The sequence below is a fragment of the Zonotrichia albicollis genome, chromosome 11 (genome assembly GCF_047830755.1).
Source record: "Zonotrichia albicollis isolate bZonAlb1 chromosome 11, bZonAlb1.hap1, whole genome shotgun sequence".
Lineage (NCBI taxonomy): Eukaryota > Metazoa > Chordata > Aves > Passeriformes > Passerellidae > Zonotrichia > Zonotrichia albicollis.
Window position 1 is genome coordinate 6024303 of NC_133829.1, and position 19425 is coordinate 6043727.

The window sequence follows — 19425 nt, forward strand, 5'->3', positions numbered from 1 at the left end:
ACAGCACAGCTTCCCCTCTGCTGTGGGTGGCTGTTGCCACCCTCGTACAAGCTGCTGCTCTTCTTGCTGAGTCTGTGTGCAGGAGTGAGGTTAAGTGAACAGAGCTAATTCACATTTACAACCCTGGAAAAGGTGTGGGGGTGGTGTCTTCCCTGTGTCTCAGTGTCAGTGATCTTTGGATGCCTTGATACTGATAACTGCAAAATTGTCAGTGATGTGTGGCAAATGCTATGAGAGACAGGAGCTGAGCCCTGAGATGATTGGAATCATGCCTGACAACAAGCTCTATTAAGAGTGTGAAACAGGAACAGCTCTAATTGCTTAAGACTGAGTAGTCTGTAACTAGCCTGCACAGAAGCCTTGAGGATAGTTAATCTCCCTATCAGCTGGCAATTACCAATTTTGAAGAGGCCAGAAACTCTTCTAGCTCTGGTTCCAGACAGACACCCACTCCAGGCTGGCTCACTACTTCCCTGGCCATTTGCTCACAGTGTGTTAGATGAGCCAAATAAATTTCAAAACAGTACTTCTAATTCATGGAAAACAACTCTTGAGCTGAAGAAAGCAGCATGGAAGGTGTGGCCATTGCTTTTAAAGCTAAGAGGCGAAGGGTGTTAAAAATCCAGATGCTGTTTTTGATGGCTCAGGAGGCATAAGGCTGGTTTCTAGGCTTCTCTGTCCCCTCATGCTGGTGTCTCCAGCCCCCTTGTTCCCTCACTTGTCTCCACATTAGGGACCAGCAGCACAGGGGAGCTCAGTTCCCTCCAGCTCCATGGGGAGAGCCCATTTAGGCTGCAGATGGACAAGGAAGGAGAAGGCAGGTCCTGAGGAGCTGGAGCAGCTGCTTCAAAGCTTCAACCAGCATCTTTAATCTCTGTCTTGGAAGATGTTACAATCCTAATTGCCAGCCTTCAAAGGCTGCCAGCCCTGGCTTGAGAACACACTCCTGGTTGTCTGTCTGCCCAGTGATGGAGGGAACCCACTGATCTGAGTGTGAGGCAAGGACAAGGACTCAGATTCCCTGGCGAGGCTTTCAGCTCTGTCCTGTGCAGATGGGGGACTGTTATTTGAAGGATGAGGAGGGATAAGGATTAGATGACCTGCTGCAGCACCTCAGCCAGGACAATTTATTTGAAGGCATTTCTGTGAAGGGTAACCCATCACCTGCTTAAAGCTCAGCCTAACTCCTCTGAGCTTCTTGGAGTGGCTCTTTGGAGATAATTTAATTCAATGTACATGTTGTTATTCTGTCCTATCAACAGTCTAGCACTAGATACCTGCCCAGGTCCTTTACCAATTCCAAAAGCCGCATAAACCAATTTAAACATCTCTGACCTGTGTTGAACAGCACAGAACATCCCTAGGGGGCTCCTCTGTCAAGTCTAAATGCCAGTGAAATAACTGTGGCACAATTTCCTCTTACATCCAGACTGGAAAGAGACTTTCCTTGGGCTATGGGACCACAGAAGCCAACTCCCCTCCAGACTTGCTGGCCCTGCTCACAGTGAATCCTCAGCTGTGAGTTTCAGATGTACATTTCTTGCCAGGGAATAAGTCTGTTAAAAGGACCTGTGTTGATGTAGCTGGTCCTCCTCAGCTCTGATGCCAGCCCAGAATAACCACTGCAAAAATAAACTCTTTGTCATCAATTCCTTCAAGCATCACTTCCAAATCCTTTGCCTCCCCCAGATGTTTCCCCTCCACGGATTTCCAGACTGTCTGTGCCTTGATACAAACATATTTATCTGAAGAGAAGCTCTTCTTTACAGACACATTTCTCTCTCTCTGCCCTCAATTCATAAAAGTTTAAGCTCAGGTCAAGAACATTTGACATTTCCCCACTTCATTTTTGCCTGGCTGTCAGCAGAGCTGTCTCAGTGCTGCTTTTTGGACAGTGTCTGAAATTACCTGGCTCTCTCCATCTCCTTGCATAAGGGCTCAGCACAGATCCCACTGGCACTGAGATCATTCTCAGGTAAACAGAAAAAACCCAAACCAGTCTGGGCAATGTCTCCTGTTTTCTGTTCTGTGTGTAGCCTTTTTTGGGTCAGAGCAGCTCCTCCTGCTGATGGTGCAGCAATGCTGTCAGAACTCAGCAGTGAATGCAGTGCTCCCTGCCCTTCTCCTGCCCCTTTTGCCATCCAGCTCCTCATGGTATTTCTGCCACCAAATTCCCAATTTCCTGACTCCTACCTCCAACCACTCTGTGTTACACATTAACAACACCCTTGTGGATAAAGCTGTGGCCAAGGAGAAATAAGTATCTTTATTTTGGACTAACAAGGCAAAACATTGCTGCAGCAACCTCCTGATGAGGATGGGTGCTGCTAGAAGGGCAGGGGTTACCCAGAGCAATGCTGAGATCCTCAGCAACTTTCCCATCTCTGACTCCATGGGCAGATTTAGATGCTCTAAGCACTCCTGAAGCTTGCCAAGCTTAAATAATAGAATGCTCCTGCTCAGGGTGCTCACAAACAGGGTGCTCTCACTGAGGAGCTTCTGTTTAATGAGCTGCTCAAATGGAGGACATACTCTGTCCCTCTGCTTGTACATAATATTTTTAAAATCACATATTTGCAGTGCATTGTTCATTGCTCTTCAAGGAAACAAATGATTTGCTTTTAACATAATCATTATCAGAAATAAGTTATTCAGCGTTTACTGCTTGGAAGTTAAAAAGGGAATCTGAATTTCTTTTTAGTTCCTTCCTCTTTTTTTTTATAATAGATATACAAGCTGCAGGGCACACTTTTATGCTCCTGTAGCCAAGATTTTATAGAATTGACTAATAATCTATTTTGCATATTTATAAACACTTTATTATTTATTAATGGTGCGTTTCAGGAGTAAATTTATAATCCTGCCATGTGATCTCAGCCTTTTAGAGAAAAATGGTTGCTGGTGTCAAAGAGCTGGAAATTAGAGCTGGCATAACAAAGAAATGAGTGAGAATATCTCATTAGTGTGAGAGCAAAGAGGCAGGAGCCTGTTTGGAGGAGGAATTCACGCACACGAGGTGCACGCACGGTGTCAAACGCAGAACACAGCACTCCAGATGTATCAATCCCTGCTCTGTTTGCTCTAAACCCACAAGAACACAGCGCAGCACTTCATTCTTGGGAAAACACAGGCTCAATACACCCAGTGCTCACTCTCCAAGCTGGCATTGCTGCCCTTGCCACGCCAGCTCCAGGCATTTTAAGCTTCAGGATTTTGAAGAGTCCTGATGTCCACTTTGGTTGGTCCAAGCCTGAAGGTCAGGTACAGGTGACCAATCACCTCATTGCTGCTGGAAGGAAGTCACAGATCCCTCACCCTTTTCCAGGCTCAAATCTGGATGTCTCAGGCATCCCCTCTCCACCCTGAGCATTATCAAACACTAGGAGAGGGGTCCCAGGAGCAAACAAGCAGATGGACAAATGTAGTTTCTGAAACCAGCATTATTTCACTTTAAACCAAAACACCTCTGTGTGCTCAGAACAAATCCTCTGAGCTACTTTTTCTGCCTTACCTGTCTTGAGGAGATCTCTCTGGTCAGGTGTGGAGCTCTGCTGGTCTCCATGAGCTTGTAGCTAACAAATCACTCACCAACCACCTTGTACCACGTGCAGTGATTGCTCCAATTGTCTCTTTATCATTTTCTGGTCCTGGCCCTTCATCCCTTCAGTCTCATCAAGTGACCAAGCACTTGCCAAGTTCTGTCCCCTCGAAAGCTGCTGCTCACACCCCAGTCACTGTCGATGAGGCCTGGGTGGAGGAGGAAGCCCAGTGAAGATCCAAACAGAGCTGGCAGCTTGTGTGAAGACACAGCATTGGGCTGAAAGTTTCTTGAAAATCTCTAGAATTCTAGAATCTGAATTCTATTCAGATTCACCAAATCACATCCCTCTAAGTGCAGGGATGCTGAGGCTGCCTCAGTGCCTGGCCTATGGCACCATGGCTGTGCTTCTGGGGAAATGTCATTTTTGGAGCCCCTGAGTGCAGAACTTCTCAATACAAAATTCTCCACCAGCTTCAGTGGCGCTGTGTGCTTTCCTTACCCCTGGAAGATGATTTCTCCTGGCTCCTTGCAGCCATGAAATGAATGACACTTCCTTCCCCAGTGCCAGGGCAGGGTTATTCAGCTGTTTAACTGTGGGGCTGGGCTTGGAATCACTGCATGGCTGGCTGGCTGGCTTTCCATCAGGCTGGGCTTGCAGCCTGAGCCCCAGGAAAGACCTCTCAGAGCTCCAGCCCTTAACCAGGGCTTCACAAGTTAGCTGGGCCATCACCACCGTGCTCAGAGGGCTGCAGAACCTAAAGCTCCCACAGCCTCAGGTCAAAATCCTGTGAGCCCCATCTGCCTCTCCCTCCAAAGCTGGCAGGCAGGGAGTGTGCAGTGAGGTCTGTCCTGGTGAGGGAGAGGTGATTAATGAGCCTGGCTCATGAAAGCTGGGAAGGAGAACTGAGGAGACCTGCCAGGCTCTCCATCAGCAGAGCAGGGCACGGGCTGGGTCTGCCCCTGCCATGGGAGCTGCTGTGCAACCTGCCCTGTGCCACAGCATCAGGGTGCTGCTGCGCTCTGGGGCACAAGGCTCTGCAAGGCAACGTTTCCTCACCTCATTTTATTTTTCTGACAGGAGCTCAGGGCATTTGGAGCTCTCTTTGATGGGATTTTCAGAGCAGAGCAAACTGGCTGTGCCTTGCCCTCTGATGGGGAGCAGGTGGGGAAGAGCAGGAGGGGAGGGGAGAAGGTGAATGGAGCTGCAGCTTGGCAGATCTGAGTGTAGCAACATTTCATTAATGCCACCTAATTGTTCCCTGCACCTCGAATAATGGGAAAGGCATTAGCAGTAATAGCAGCTCCATTATGTTCCTGTTTTGATGTGCTGTCTGAAAAGGTGAAATCTGAGGAAGGACATGAGGAATGTGAAATTTTAGGCTTCCTTTGGCATTTTGTTTTTGTGTAGGACCTGAAAATACTTTATTTCTGCCTATTGAGGGCTAATAAAAATGTGTGCAAACAGAGAAAACATTTATGGAGCTCACAAATATGGAGTGTTCAGCAGGTGAGGGGTTAGTCAGTGGTATAGATGCTGCACTGAGCTTTTGTTCACCATGTCTGTGACCCTCCCAAAAAGCCATGAACTGCTGGGTCAGACACCAGGAGCCCTTGTTCGGAGCTGCCTTTATTTAACAGTAATAATTCTGCTGGCTTAGAAGCCTTGCTGGGGTGGAGGAGAAGGTTCAGGGGAAACAGCCTGGCTTGAAGCACTGGGGGAAGAATCTGGAATTGCTGCTGCTGAGGAGGTCAGCTCAGCCCCGTGTGTAACACGGCCAATACATTGAATCATCTGCCTCAATGGCCCCAGCTCCCTCCCCAGCACACTCCCCTGGCTGGCTCCCGTCACTGGGCTCTCTGGAGATGTGCTGTGGCACCTCCAAGCACACAGAGGATGTTACAGCTTGGTGACGCTCAGCCTGCATTAGCCTTTGGTGCAGCGCACACTGACCACGAGTGAGGGAGGGAGGGAGGAAGGGTTCCTGCCAAAAATGCAGCTGAGATGGGACAAAGGTGGATTTCCTGTGCTGCCAGCTCCCAGCCAGCAAGCCCTTATTCTTATTTTGTTCTCCGTACATGCACATCTTGTTTTTGTTTTCTGACTTTGCCCACCCAGCAGTAAAAAGCCAGAAGGATGGACCCTGCTCCTGCTGCCACCAACGCAAATGTGGAGCTTGCAAGAATTCGGTGCCTGGTGTGCACAAAACAAACTGATTTTCCTTCCACCCCAGAGCACAGAGGGGAGGTCTCAGTGGCACTGGGGGTGATGGATAGGTGGCTGCACTGAAGATATTCAGGTGAGAGGCTGGAGTTTGTCACACCTCACCCTCTTTTCCTTCACTGTCACAGGGCATTTGCCATTGCTGCTGCCAGCAGATCTCCTGGCCCTGGCTGGGCAGCAGGGACTCGCTGAGAAGGAAGAGCTCAGTGTGGCAGCAGCCTGGGGCCATGGGAGGTGAGAAAATCCTCTGCACATAAGGCAGGAGGCCAAGCTGAGATTCCACAGTGTGCTGAGACATGGCCTTAGCAATGACCTACATTTGTGCATGAGATATGGGATGCAAACATGCACAGAGCGTGATGGAAGGGCTGGGGAAGCAGCAAGGGGATGCAAACATGCACAGGGTGTGATGGAAGGGCTGGGGAAGGGCAGCAGGGGTGTGTGGCTCTAGGAAGGCTCTTTTGACCCAGCCCCTCAGGTTTGGGATCTGCACCAAGTGTGCTGGGCTTGAACCAAGCCTGCCCTGTTTTCCATCAGCCAAAACCAGCCTGGAAGCAGAGCCGGCCATGGCTCTCCCTGGGCAGCCTCAGGAAGCTGCTGTGGGAGGCAGGGAGAGGAGAGGAGCATCGATAGTGATTTGTGCAAAGCACCTCAGTCTTGAAATAAACCATTCAGGAGAGAATTTGGGCTATTTCTGTCCCCACAGCTGTTCAAGCTGTGCTGTGTCCTTGATGCCAGGCTGTCCAGGATTTGGAGGCATTCCCAGGGAGAGCATCATTGCCCTTTCAGATGTTTTTGTGTCACTGAAAAGCCACCAAGCACAGCTAGGTGACCTGGTGGCTGCTGTGAGCTATCACAAGCCTTCCCCAGGGCATGTAGGCACCAGGAATGATGGTTTTTTCCATTCCTTGTCTCCAGAGCATACAAGGATGCTGCTTCTTTTCTTTCCCTCTTTTCTCATGCCATTCCTCCTCCTTCAGATTTTTTTTTGTCTTTAGCCTGTGGAAGGAATTGCTAATAGTAATAATCTAGGACCATTTTAAATATCCTCCCTAACTTAGAGAAAGTAGCAGGCATTTTCCTCGCTCTCTCTGCACAAGATCCAGTCAGTCTGACTCACATTTCCTGGGTGTCCTGGGTGCAGAGGTGATGTGATGGATGCTGACGAGGTCTGAAAGGATCAGTGGAAGTGGCACTTTTGTAAAAGACAGATGAAGCACACCAAGAATTCCCTCATGCACAAAAAGCACCTGACAGGTTTTTTTCTTCCTCACCTATGTTGATCTTTGAGGTCCTTCTCAACCCAGCCCAACCCAACCCAGCCCAACCCATCCTGGGATTCTGGGATTCCACCATCAGTACTGGTGCTGCCTCTCCTCAGGCTCTCGAGCATCCAATAGTCAAAACTTGAAAAGGTTTGAAGAGATCCCAAATGAGGCTTGTTTGTTTATTCATTAGTCCTTTATTGTGTTTTATGTTATGTCGTCTCCTAATTAACTCGAGCATCTCAGTGGGCAGCTATTTACACACTTCTCTGCACAGCCTGTCACCTGCAAGGGCTTCTGGTTTGGGGGTTCGGAAGTGAAAAATGAGCATGGGCTCAGGAGCTGTAGCTGGAGCTGCAGAAAAAAACTCCCTCTTTGAAGGCATGTGAGGCTCAGAGGAGGATCACAGCCTTCTGAAGAGGTGTGCTCAGATTGTAAGGGCATCACACGAGAGCCAGAGCTATCCTGCCTGCTGCAGATGCATCCTCCTGGGCTGTGTTTGATGCTGGAGAGCAGGAGCATGCTGCATTTCAGGCTGTGTGGGGGTCAGGAGCCAGGGCACAAACAGTGTGCTGGCAGATTTGGGCAATTAGAGCCCTTCCTGAGGCCCCAGCAGCTCCTCTGTGCATCCTGTGTAGTGTCACAGGGTTTTTCAGCATTTGCAATGGCCAAAGCCTTAGCAGGGGATCAAGTGTTAGATCCCCTGCTCACCTAGCTTGATGTTAACTGAAGAATTATTAGCATAATAAACATCTAACTTGTTTTTTAAGCCTTTGGTGCGGAACATTTTGCAGAATTCGACTGCAAATCCAGACCCCGTGGCTTCTGTCAAAATACCAAACACTGAATTCTCTGCTTGCCTCCCGTCTGACATCATTAATGATAATAATCATCCCCCACAGCTGCTAATCCTCTTTGCAGAACGCTCTGCTGAGAGCTGAGCTGAGTCTCTTCTGCCCTGCATATTCTGCAGTCATTTGTACCCATTTGATACGACCATGGAAACGACCTGGTGGGACTTGAGGCTGATGGAAAGGGCCATGGAGATGGAGAGCAGCAGAGATGAGCACTCACTGGTCAGGGATTGCTGAACCAGCTCCTGGAGCTCCTTCAAGGTGGGAGGGCACAGCCACGTCCTGTTGGGAAGGATGGAAGTTTAACAAGGAAATCTCACAGATATTTGTGCTTGGCAGACAGATTTTTGAATGTAGAGTCTGAGGAATAGAGATAGAAGCAAGTTTTGATATAGAAGAAAAGAATTGCTGAGCCAGTTTCACTGGCTAACCAAGGAGGCAAAGGGTATGTTAGTTAGAAGAGGTTTTTATGATTTAGAGCAAAGGATAAACCCACCCCAAACAAGAAGATGGTTTTACCAAGCAGAAAGATGGCACAGGCAAACAAGTCAGCAAATGTGGCAAGTAGAAAAAAGGTCTCAGAATTTTCCACTGCAAGAAAACTGAATAAGAGCTTCTAGCTTAAACTGTAATGTACTAACTAAGTGATTGGAGAACAGTAACATGACTGTGGTAATTACAGTAGTTATGATAGGCTACAGATAATAGTTAAGGTATAGATTGGTTCTATTGTATTAAGATGCTCAGCAAATAAAGTTATATAATGCATTGTAACCTAAACTAAGGATCTCCAGGCCTGCCTGCAGCTGGAGCTGACAGCTGTGGGCACAGCTCTGTCACCCACAACCCTGGGCTGCTGTAATGTATTCGATGGAATAAACTGCATTTTGGAGAGCCCCTGGAGCCACACATCCCTCATTTCAGCTCTTACCACATCCTGCCCCTCATGTGAGGAGAACCATGGCAGAAAACCCAGAGCAAGGGTATCCCTAAACCCCATCCCAAGGTTCCAGGTCCCTGACTTGCTTTTATTTTTAACATGGGCAGAAATGGAGTCTGGCTGCCGTGTCAGAAACACACCCCAGCAAACAGAACCTGCAGGTGATTAGCCTGATCCCCTGCCTGAGAAACCCATTTATTTTTTACATTCATCTCCTCTTGATGTGCGGGTGTAAAGCCTCAGCTCATTTCATGCTCCCCTTTAAAATCACCTCTGAAGGGATGGGTCCCCTCAGAGCAGCACTTGAAGTGGTGATTGCAGATCTCTGGGACACAGGCTCACATCCATCAAGCACCAGTTTTGGTGCAAATTCAGCCTCACACGAGAGCAGCAGGACCTCAAATCCTCCCTTGTACAAGGGTAACGGGGAGCTTTTATTTAATGTTAACAATCTGCATCCAAGAGCTTTAACAAGGTGGGCTACTGTTTCTCCCTCCCTTTGGAAAATCAAGAGCTGCAGCAGATACTAAATTATGTCCTCAAGTTCACACATTTTAAGGGCTGCCCAGCACCACCAGGGAAATAATTCCCATTAAATATACTTCTGATGAAATTTTCAGTTCTGCGTGCCTGGAGTTTTCCATGGGAATGATATGATTTTTTGCAGATGTTCTTGACTGGGGAAAAAATCAAAATGACCCAACCTGCACATTTCAGGCATGTTTATCCAACCTGTGAGATGTCTTGTGGACCCCACAGAGCAGGAGAGGAGAACCCAGGGTACATTTGATCCAAACTGTGATGCCAGTGGGGCTTTTCTTCAACATGTGGGTGGATGTTGGACAGGCTGGAACCTTTTCAGCCATTCCAAATTTCCCCTCCCTTGTGTGTATTTGTGTCACTTTCTCATCTTTGAAATGTGTCCCTTTTGTCCCCATTCCACAAAAAGGGAAATGCTGAGATGCTGCAGTGGGAATGCTCTTCTGCCTGGTGGATGGGATGAAATTGTTAAAACGATGGGACACATGGATTTTCCTGCTTGTGTGAGGTCCCCTGCCTCCTGCAATAAATCTGTGCTCCAAAAAACTGCAAATCTGTGCCCTGTCTCAAAGTTTTGAACTGCCCACTCACTCAATTTATGGTAATCACTGAGGTGTCCAAGGAAAAATAGCTTTTCCTTGTGGCCTGTAGAAGATTCCCAGTATTAGTCCTTTGGGACAGCCTTTTCCCATTTCTCCCTCCTGGTTTATCACAGCCCTGAGACAAGGTTTAAAAGGCTCCTTTTTTTTTTTTTAAATTTCTTTTTGTTTTGTTTTCTTTATGAAATACCCTGTGGTCCTTTTACCAGCACACTGTAAAACCTAAACATGAATAATTAAAACTACAGCTGTCAAAATAAACGTCTGAAGTCCATTTTGGCACTGCTGTGAGATGTTATCCTAGCAGGCTTTTGGAATTCTGTGTGCTGGCAGCCAGAGCCTGGCAGTGCCCTGTGATCAGCACTGAGCTCCCCAGTCATTAGTCCAAATTAGAGCAGCTCTGATGATGAGCCCATGGCAACTCCAGAGGCTGAGCAAGGTGCAGGCTGACTCTCCTTGGGAGCAGAGCAGAATGGTTTATTCTGTCCCCATTTCAGAGCAGGGGAAGGGCACAAAGCACTTGTGTAACTCTGTGCCCAGATGGGTTGGCAGCCAGGAGGGCTGGGGCCAGCACTGAGCTCGTGGCTTTGGTCAGAGAAGCAGAAATTTCATCAGGAGCCAGCAAACCCCTGGCATCTGGACAGGGCTGGAGCTCCCACGTGTTCTGCAGACCATGGTGCCACTGTGCCCTTTCTTTGGGCTTCAGATCCACCCTTTCCTCATTTCCTCCTTTCAAAACAAACCTAGAGAGACATTTTTGCTGCAAGTTGATTTGGGCAGATCCAGTGCAGCAGAGTTTGCAACGAGAGCACCCAGCTTAGACACCACAGGGCAGGGAGGGGCACAAGTTCCCATTTGGGTCTTGCTCAAAACAGAGTGGGAGGCTCTGGCTGTCAGGCCCCCACCAGCACAGCAGCAAGAACAAGCTTTTAAGATCTCCTGAACCTCTGGTGTCTCTCCCAGCCGTCAGCCTTAGCCCCTGGCTTCTAACAGTGAAAGTCCTGACCCAGGAGCTGCAGCCTTGCAGGAGAGGAAAATAAGCTCTGGGTGAGAGTGGGATGTGAGCTCCAGGTAAAAGAATAAGGGAAAGGGTGCTATGAGCCTGAACTACTTCTTTTTTTTACTTTTTTAAAACCTTTTTCTTATTATTTTTTCCTCCTTTTTTCCCCCACAAGGCATGCTGTCTGTGGGGGTTTTTGAAGTCACAGCCCTTGAACCTGAGATTATTTGGGATGCTCGGCTTTCATTAATGCAACAAAAGCTGTGAGTTTATAGCCTTCAGGGTTACAGGGGGAGAACTTGAAAAGAGACCCTGAGAACCAGGAAAAAAACTACAGTAAAATTAAAAATAGATGGCATACAGGAAGATTCCCACAGGTGTTACTCCAAAAGCATTCCCTTGCTGCCTGATCTGTGTTGGGTCATTTAAACCAAGCCACCCCGACCCTGTAATGCCCAAAATGTCATGTGCCAGCACTTGGCCAAACTACAGAGCAGCTGCTATCCCTGGACTCCAGGCTGCATTTTTAAATGCCTGGATTTGGCTGTGGAGATGACAGCACCCTCCTCCATGCCTCTGTTCTCCTTCTCTGTGGGGTGAGGATAACAGCGTTGGCTCATTGTCACAAATCACACTGAGCCCTTCCTCTCAGGTGGGAGGGGATGTTTCTCAAAGGCCCTCAGGCATTTTGGAAGCTTAAGTCCTGGTGAAAATCAGTTTGCAATTAGTCTCAGATGATTTTTGAAATTATTATTTCTCCGCTGGAGGGTGAGGTCTCATCCCTTACACGGAGTTGCTGCTTTCACTCCATAACAGGAGCTTTTCTTGCAAAGGTTTTCACCCAGCTCCTACCCAGCTGCTAAACAAACCTTTTTCCAGGTTCTGGGGACCTGATGTTGGACATCTCATGGGTCCAGGGCCCTCTGAGCTCTGCTGATGCAGCTGCCTGCTCAGCCAGCAGCTTTCCAATCACTGCTGCTCCTGGATTTCTGTCCCCTCGTGGATCTCCTGAGCCCTCTGAGTGGCTTTTAAATGCCACCTCCCCTGGGACTTGTTAAAGTGCTCTATCAGTGCCCATCTTCCTCTGCAGGGATGACCTTTAACTCATCCCTGCTGTTGCTACCTGACTCAGATCACCTTGGAAGAAAGGTTGCCATGGTGATTTCATATTCAGCTCAGCCAAAAAACCCCAGCTTCTGTATCTTATTAAATGCTGCCTTTGGAGGGCCCTGCACATGGAGAGCCAGTGCCAGGGCTTGTCTTCATTCACTACAGCCAGGAGTTTGGTCACCAGGAATTTCCCTGCCAGCCAGCCTGGCTGCTCCTTACCCCTTTGCCAAGCCAAATGGATTGTTTTGGGTTTTGGGGTTTTTTTTTTTTTTTTTTTTTTGTGCCTTTTTTTTTTTTTTTCATTTTAGGTTATAAGCTGGGGGTTTGAAGCCATTAGTATTACTATGAAAACACTCCTCTGCAAAATGTCAATCTGCCTTTTCGAGGGGATTTTTCACTGCTCTAATCTAAAACCACTCTGTCAAATGTCAGGATTGGGTGTTTAATGAGGATCAGTTGGAAGACTTAATTGGATGGGTATTCAATGGGCTTCCTTTTTTTTTTCAGTTGTTTTATCCTTGGGACGCTGTTTTCACAGAGATCCTCGTTAAATTTTAGAAGCTAATCTCCATTTAAACTCAACCTCAGGGAACTGTGGTCCTTGGGGGCTGCTGGGAGCCATGGCTGTTGGGGACTTTCATTGAATTCTGGAAGGCAGAGAGAAAACCCATCCAGAATGCTCCTGTGGGAGCTGCAAGGACCAGCTGGGGGCACAGGCAGGGCTCTTCTTGCAAATAAATGAAGTAACACACATGGAGAAAACAGTCTAAAGGCATCAGTGTCATGGAAGAGATGGAGAAGGAGCCCAGGAATGCTCCGGGGTCTGGCCCAGGGTTCTCTTTTACACTGAGAATGTGAACACAGAGACACAAGGAAGGAACCAGCTCACAGACATATCCAGATGGATTCATCTCCAGATGGATGGGCACCCCAGGAAACCCCTAATCCCATCCAAGGCCACGGACAAACCCAAACCCTCATAATCCTCAAAACCAGCCAGAGATGATGCCTGCATGGCCTGCAGCTGCCTCTCTGGGCCTCATTAACTCCCTTCCATCCTGTCCCAGTGTTTCCCTGCTGTCACCTCTGTCAGAGGCAACAGGTGCTGCACAAAGTGATTGTAGCGTGCCTGTCGCCAAGCACAAAATGCACCGTGCTCTGCAATCTCAGAAATTAGAGCTGAAACTCCTCAGAGCCATCCAGAGACCATCCCAGCCCAAATCCAACATCCTCCTCATCCCACCTCCTGGCGTGAGATCCCGCTCCCAATGCTCTGGCATGTGCCATGTTCCTGGCAGGCTGATGTACCTGATGGGGACACAGCCAACTGGCAGAGCCCCACAGCAGCATTTACTGTCTGTGCAGCATGTGCTTCCTGACAGCAAAACCTTTCCCAGGGGATTTATCTCTCCCTGTGAACTCAGTGTCCTGAACTCCTTTACACGAACAATTGTTCTTTGATTTTCTTTCCCCTCCTACAAAACAATTTATAACAGCTGATTGTTAAAACATCCTGGTTTCTGCTCGTCGTGCTTTTATTGCCTTTTTAATTAAAACCTTGGGAAGGCCATAAAAGACACATCACAGATGTGAGTGTTTCCATGCCCTGTTTCACATTAAACACCCCAAAAATACCCACACACCCCTCCAGCTCCTCCCTGCCCCCTTTGGCCTGTGGCACATTCAGGGGTCCTCATTTTTAACAGGCCCCTTGGCTTGGAGCTGGCTCCTGCTCCAACACACATGCAACACCTTCCCTCCATCCCTAATTGCCTTTCATTTAACTCATGCAATTACCAAAATTGCTTCTTCCAAAAATAAACCACAGAATGTTCAGAGCTGTCTGGCTTCTCGGATGGGTTTTTGGCCAAGAAATCTGTGCCCTCCTGTTGTCTCCTGGGGAGCCCAGGAGGAGGCTGGCATGCTTGTAAACCTGCCCCTTCCATGAAATCCCCAGAAAAGGAGCTGTGAAAGCCGTGCTGGAGGCAGGTGAGACGCACAGGTTACAAATCACAGCTCCTGCCCGGTCATTTCCAGCCATTTGTTATGGTGTCTTAAGTCAGCAACCTCAACAACTCCCCTGGTCTCCAGCCAGGAATAAAAGTGCTGAAGGAAATCAGGCCACGGTAATTTCCCCAAACCCCAGAGCTAACATGCATGGCAATTAATTAATTTAGTGGAGAGAGGGTTTTTTTTTCTGCTATGAGCTCTCCCAGGGGCTGCCACAATAGCCCATCTCCTTGGCGGTCATCCCATGGCTTTAATCGTGTGTCCCACACAGCTCTGCAGGAAAATTCAGCAGAAATGTTTCCAGCATGGGGCCTGAAATTCAGCCTCTGAGGCCCATCTTTCAAAGCAGGATTGTGACCTGAAGAAGGATGAAGTGGTGGTGCTGCTGGGCTGCAGTGCCTCCTGATTTCAGCGAGGTCAGGACCAGTCCCACCACACACTGCAAGAAACAGCACAGCATGCTAAGACTTGGAGCCTTTTGGGGCTAATTATTTGTTTTAAAAGAAAAGAAAACATCCAAGTCTGGAGCTTGTGGTTAATAAAGAGCTTGTAGGAGCAAAGTTCATTTTCCCTAGAGTTGTTTTAGTCGTGGAAGAACTTCAAGGGTTCTTTCTTCAGCTTCCTTGAGTTTGTCATTGAAAGTTGCCTGAATTATGCCTGCAAACATCTTTAAATCTGATCACAGATGGAGCATAAATGCCATGTTATTGAAGGTGAAGGACACAGCTTACTTTCTGGAGAATAATACACAGGAGGAAGCTGACACAGAATTACTGGTATGATTCTTGTTTTGTTTTCCTTTAGCCATGTTTCCTTCAAAGCTTCCATCCACAGCACAATACTCACCCACCCCCGTAACTAATTCATTATTTTACAGCAAGTAAAATCAAACAGGAGACAAATGATTGTTGTTTAGTGCCATCAGTTTCAATGGCTTTGCACAATATTTGAGTCATTGGCTCTCGCCTTGCTTTGGAGGAATCCCAAATCTGGATGAATCTACGCGCATTACAAACCATCCATGGGGCCAGAGCAGGCCTGCCTGACAGATGGAGGTCCATATGCTTTGGCTCTGCACCCATATGGAACACTAATGTGCAGTCCAGGAATAGAGCATGCCTCTTCTCCTCTTCCTAGCAATTTCCATCCAAAGTTGTTCCAGGCACAAGCCGAGTTAAGCAAGCTCATCTGGAAGAGTTGCAGCAGGACACCACAGGACTGACGGTCCAAGCACAACATTTTCCTTGCTCTGTGCTTCCTCCGAAGCCTAAATTGCAACATTTTCTAGAGAGCGGCACGTGAGGCTTTCCAGAGCACTGGTTAAAAAGCTCATTATGCTGCTCTAATGTGCTTTAACCTCTGCTGCCTGGGTTGTGTGAGAACACCGAGTGCTCCTCCAGCCCTCCACTTTGGAGCAGCTTCTCCAGGCAACCAAGCCAGCAGATAGCTGAGGATATTTCACAATGCCTCAGAGGCTTTGTTTGCTGGAGGCACAGGATTAGTGTCAGATGGCCTGCCACCATCTCAGCACAGGGGGACTTAGCTTTTATTGCTGGCAGTGTTCCTCCAGCAGAGCCATGGGTTTGTTCTGGCTGGGCACTCTGAGAGGGGACAACAGGCCCAGCTGCTTTTTGGCATTCAAGGACAGTGTTTTTTCCTAATCCATGCTCAAACCCTGTGCTTTTCTCCTGGATACAATCAACAGATACTGCTCACTTCTATTTTGAACATGAGAGCAGTAAATTCAGTGCCTTCCCTGTGCAGCCTTCAGCCTGGAGAGTTTGGTATCTCCTTTAGGATGACATCACCCTGGCCATCCCTGGGGTCTGTCCTCCTCTCTTTAGGAGTTGGAGATGGCTGAAAATTCCTTCATTAACCAAGCAGGAGATATTTCCATCCATGTTGTTGCTTCACATTTGCTCTCTGTTCATGCACCTTAGGTCTTGAGAGCATCTCAAGGGTCAGTGAGTGCTGACCTTGGTTTTTCTAGGGGCATGGGTGGATTTGCTTGGAGATGATGTTAAGCAGCCAAATGCATCTGCCTGCAGCTGGGCTGTGAAGGGAACCAGCCTGTGACAGCTTTGCTCATGCACTGGGTAGGTTTGATGAGCAGGAGTTCACCAAACAGGAGTTATTCCAGCTGGAAAAGGAGCTCACTGCTGAATGTTGCCAATACTGGGAGAGAAGTCCATCCTCTTGGGTGGGTGATGGTTTTTTTAGCTGTCATTCAGGCCCCTGTCCAAGGCTTTTCTCAGTAATTTCCTTTCCTTTCTCAGTAATTTCCTACATGGGTGATGTGCAACCCTCTGGGGAGCACAGGTGAGACATGGAGTCCCTTCCCTGCTGCTGGTGGTGTCCACAGTGGGAAGATCTCCCAATGTAGAACCTGGACATGAGCACTGCTGGAGCTGCAGACAAAATTGGCCAGCTCAGGGGTGCTCAGTTGTTTTCACAGGGAAAAATAAGATTAAGTAGTAGTGAAGAAGAGGAAGGCTAGAAGGCATTTGATGTGGTTAAAAAGGTAGACCCCAAAATGAAATTCTGCTGTCTGGTGCTGAGGGTGATAGACTAACACAGAGAAATGAAAATATATGCTAATGAACCATTCATAAACATGAGAAACCAAAAAATGAAAGCAACCAAAAGACCAAAAGAGCTGAAAAATGTATGGTTTGACAAAGCATTACATTGGAGACCATGGTTATGTGCCTGGTTTTACCTCCTGACATTGGGGGGCACTCTGGAGTGCCAAACCACTTTCCTGCTGTCCCCTGTGGGTCTCTCAAAGCTTTAAGCTTTAATCTCCATAGTTTCAAGCCTCTCTAGCATGAAATTGGATTGTTTAAATTTTGAAAAGGAGTGGTGGATAAAAAAAAATACAAAGCCAATATCTATGTTATGATTTGTAGATGGTGAAACCTTTTTGAGACTATTTTTCACAAAATTAAAAATGAATTTGTTTTGCAATCAACATAAATAATTTGTATCATTTGAGACTGTCTGAAATGCTCAGCATTATTCCCAAGAAGTATCCAAAATGCAGTGTAAAAATGCAAACAACTTTCATTACACCTTGAATGCAAAATATTGTGTCTTTCTGGTTTGCAAGATTGGTGTCTGGGAAAAAAAAAAATCAGTTTTTTCATAGGACTAAAGAAACCCCTCAGGCACCTTGAAAAGAAATTAAAAGGTAATTTGAATCACAGTGACTATTTGCACTTTGCTCACTAATTATCTGGGCTGGGAGTGAAGCAGAGGGTTGGTTATTGACCTGCAGCAAGTCCTGGCTGGAGGAGAGCTTGGGGGAAGGGGACAAACTCCATCCCTGTCCTGGGGGCTGGGCAGAGTGGGGAGCACCCAGGGGATGCTGTGCTGCATTCAGGGGAGCTGCTGCAACTCAAACCATCCCAGTCAGCTCTAAAGAAGGCAGTGCAGGTATTAATGATAATAAATTTATGTTGGCAGTGGAGCCTGCAGACTCTGCAGTTTGACCAGAGGAGGAGATGTGCTTGGTGTCAGGGCCAGATATGGCATGATCTCCCCCAGGAGAGCACGAGCCATGCCCCTATATGTGTATATATATATATATATATATATATATATATATATATATATATATATATATATATATATATATATAAAAATTCATGGCTATATATATATAATACTTAATACTTAATGCTGAATATAGAATATAGAATATATATTGTATATTCTATATTGTATTATATTATATATTATATATTATATGTATATTTATATATATAATATACATTTTATATATATATATAATACATTATATATATATATATATAAAATAAATATACATTTTATCTATCTATATATATATGCCAAAGCTGTAGCAGACTCCAAGGGTGGGATTTAACCCAGCAAAACATGAATAAAATTAAAAGACATGTGGGTTTCTCCCTGTGGTGGGAGGAGCAAGGAATACACAGCCCTTGTCCCCAAGCTGTTGTACCTGGAAGATCCCCCAGGGGCACAGGGTGAGATCACTTGACCAGCATCCCTTTTAGAGCATTGCCCCAAAAAGTCCCAAAATCTGGGCTTAGCCAGTTGGAGAGTCAAGATTTCCTCTATTTTTCAAGCAAGGGGAGCTGCTGCTGCCTTTAGGGCAGCCAAACACATCCATGGTGCAACGTGTGCACCTGCATCTCTGCCGAGGCAGCATCAATGCTCTCCTCTGCTTCACTCCTGATGACACAAGAGCCTTAATTGGCCATGAAGAAATCCATCAAGCAGCAGCTTGGTGCAGCTGCTGGGTCCCCACAGCATCTGGCAGCTGCTCCAGGGCTGCCCCAGAATAGCCCCAAAATCATCCACCCACCCCAAGCACTGCTGCAGGAGGTGAATCTGGATCTCTGCTCCTGCTGCTCATCAACAGCACAAGGGCTTTATGGCACTCTGGGGCTTGGTGGAGCCAGGTCCCACCTATTTGCTGGAAACTGAGATGATAAATTGTGTTTCCAACCTGAGGAGAAGCTCAGAGAACCAGACCAGAGGGCTTGACACAAAACACTGAAGCGAGGGGAAATTTTTAGTTGTTTTTGTGCATATAAACACAGCAGAGACCAGCCTGCATGGCAGCAAGGTGAAATGGGAGCTCAGCCAGGGATTTCAATAGCTGCAGGGCCTTGCTCATGGTTTAATGCATTTTTACAACGGGGGTGGAACAGGACCCATTCTGGGAATAGAAACATCACCAGCAATTTCATCCCCCTGAATAATTTGCTTATAACTTGCCTGTGCTTTGATGCAGCAGCTGCTTCGAGAGCACCAGAAAGAAAAATCCCTTCTCCCATCCCCTTTTCACCCCCCGGCACACCCTTGTTGTGCTGCTGCAGCTTCAGCTCAAAAATCCCTGCAGGCACAGTGAGAACATCCTGATGGCTCTGGATATCCCCATGGCACAGCTCTGACATCCATCCATGTGGGCAAACCAGCCCAGCCTTCCCCTCTTCTTCACCAGCCAAAGGGGTTCCAGGGTCTCTCCTGGAACTGATCCCATGGCACTTCATGGTCTTGGCTCCCCTCTCGCCCTTTGATAAAAATACAGAATAAAAATGAAACCCCCGCACACTGATTTCATTTCCTCTACTTTTATTTAAAAAGAAGGTTTGCTAACAGCAATCAGTACCACGGCCCAGGCCCCTCCATACAACAGTTGGCTTTAGCAGTCCCTGCAGCTCCAGCCCTGCTCTGTCCCTCCCCCTGTGCTGGGGACAAACCTGGCAATTATCTGGCTTTAAGAACAACTCCTGAATAGTGGGAAGCTCCCTGGGATTGCAGATTACTTCCATCCTGCAGTTTCACTCTCTGTCTCA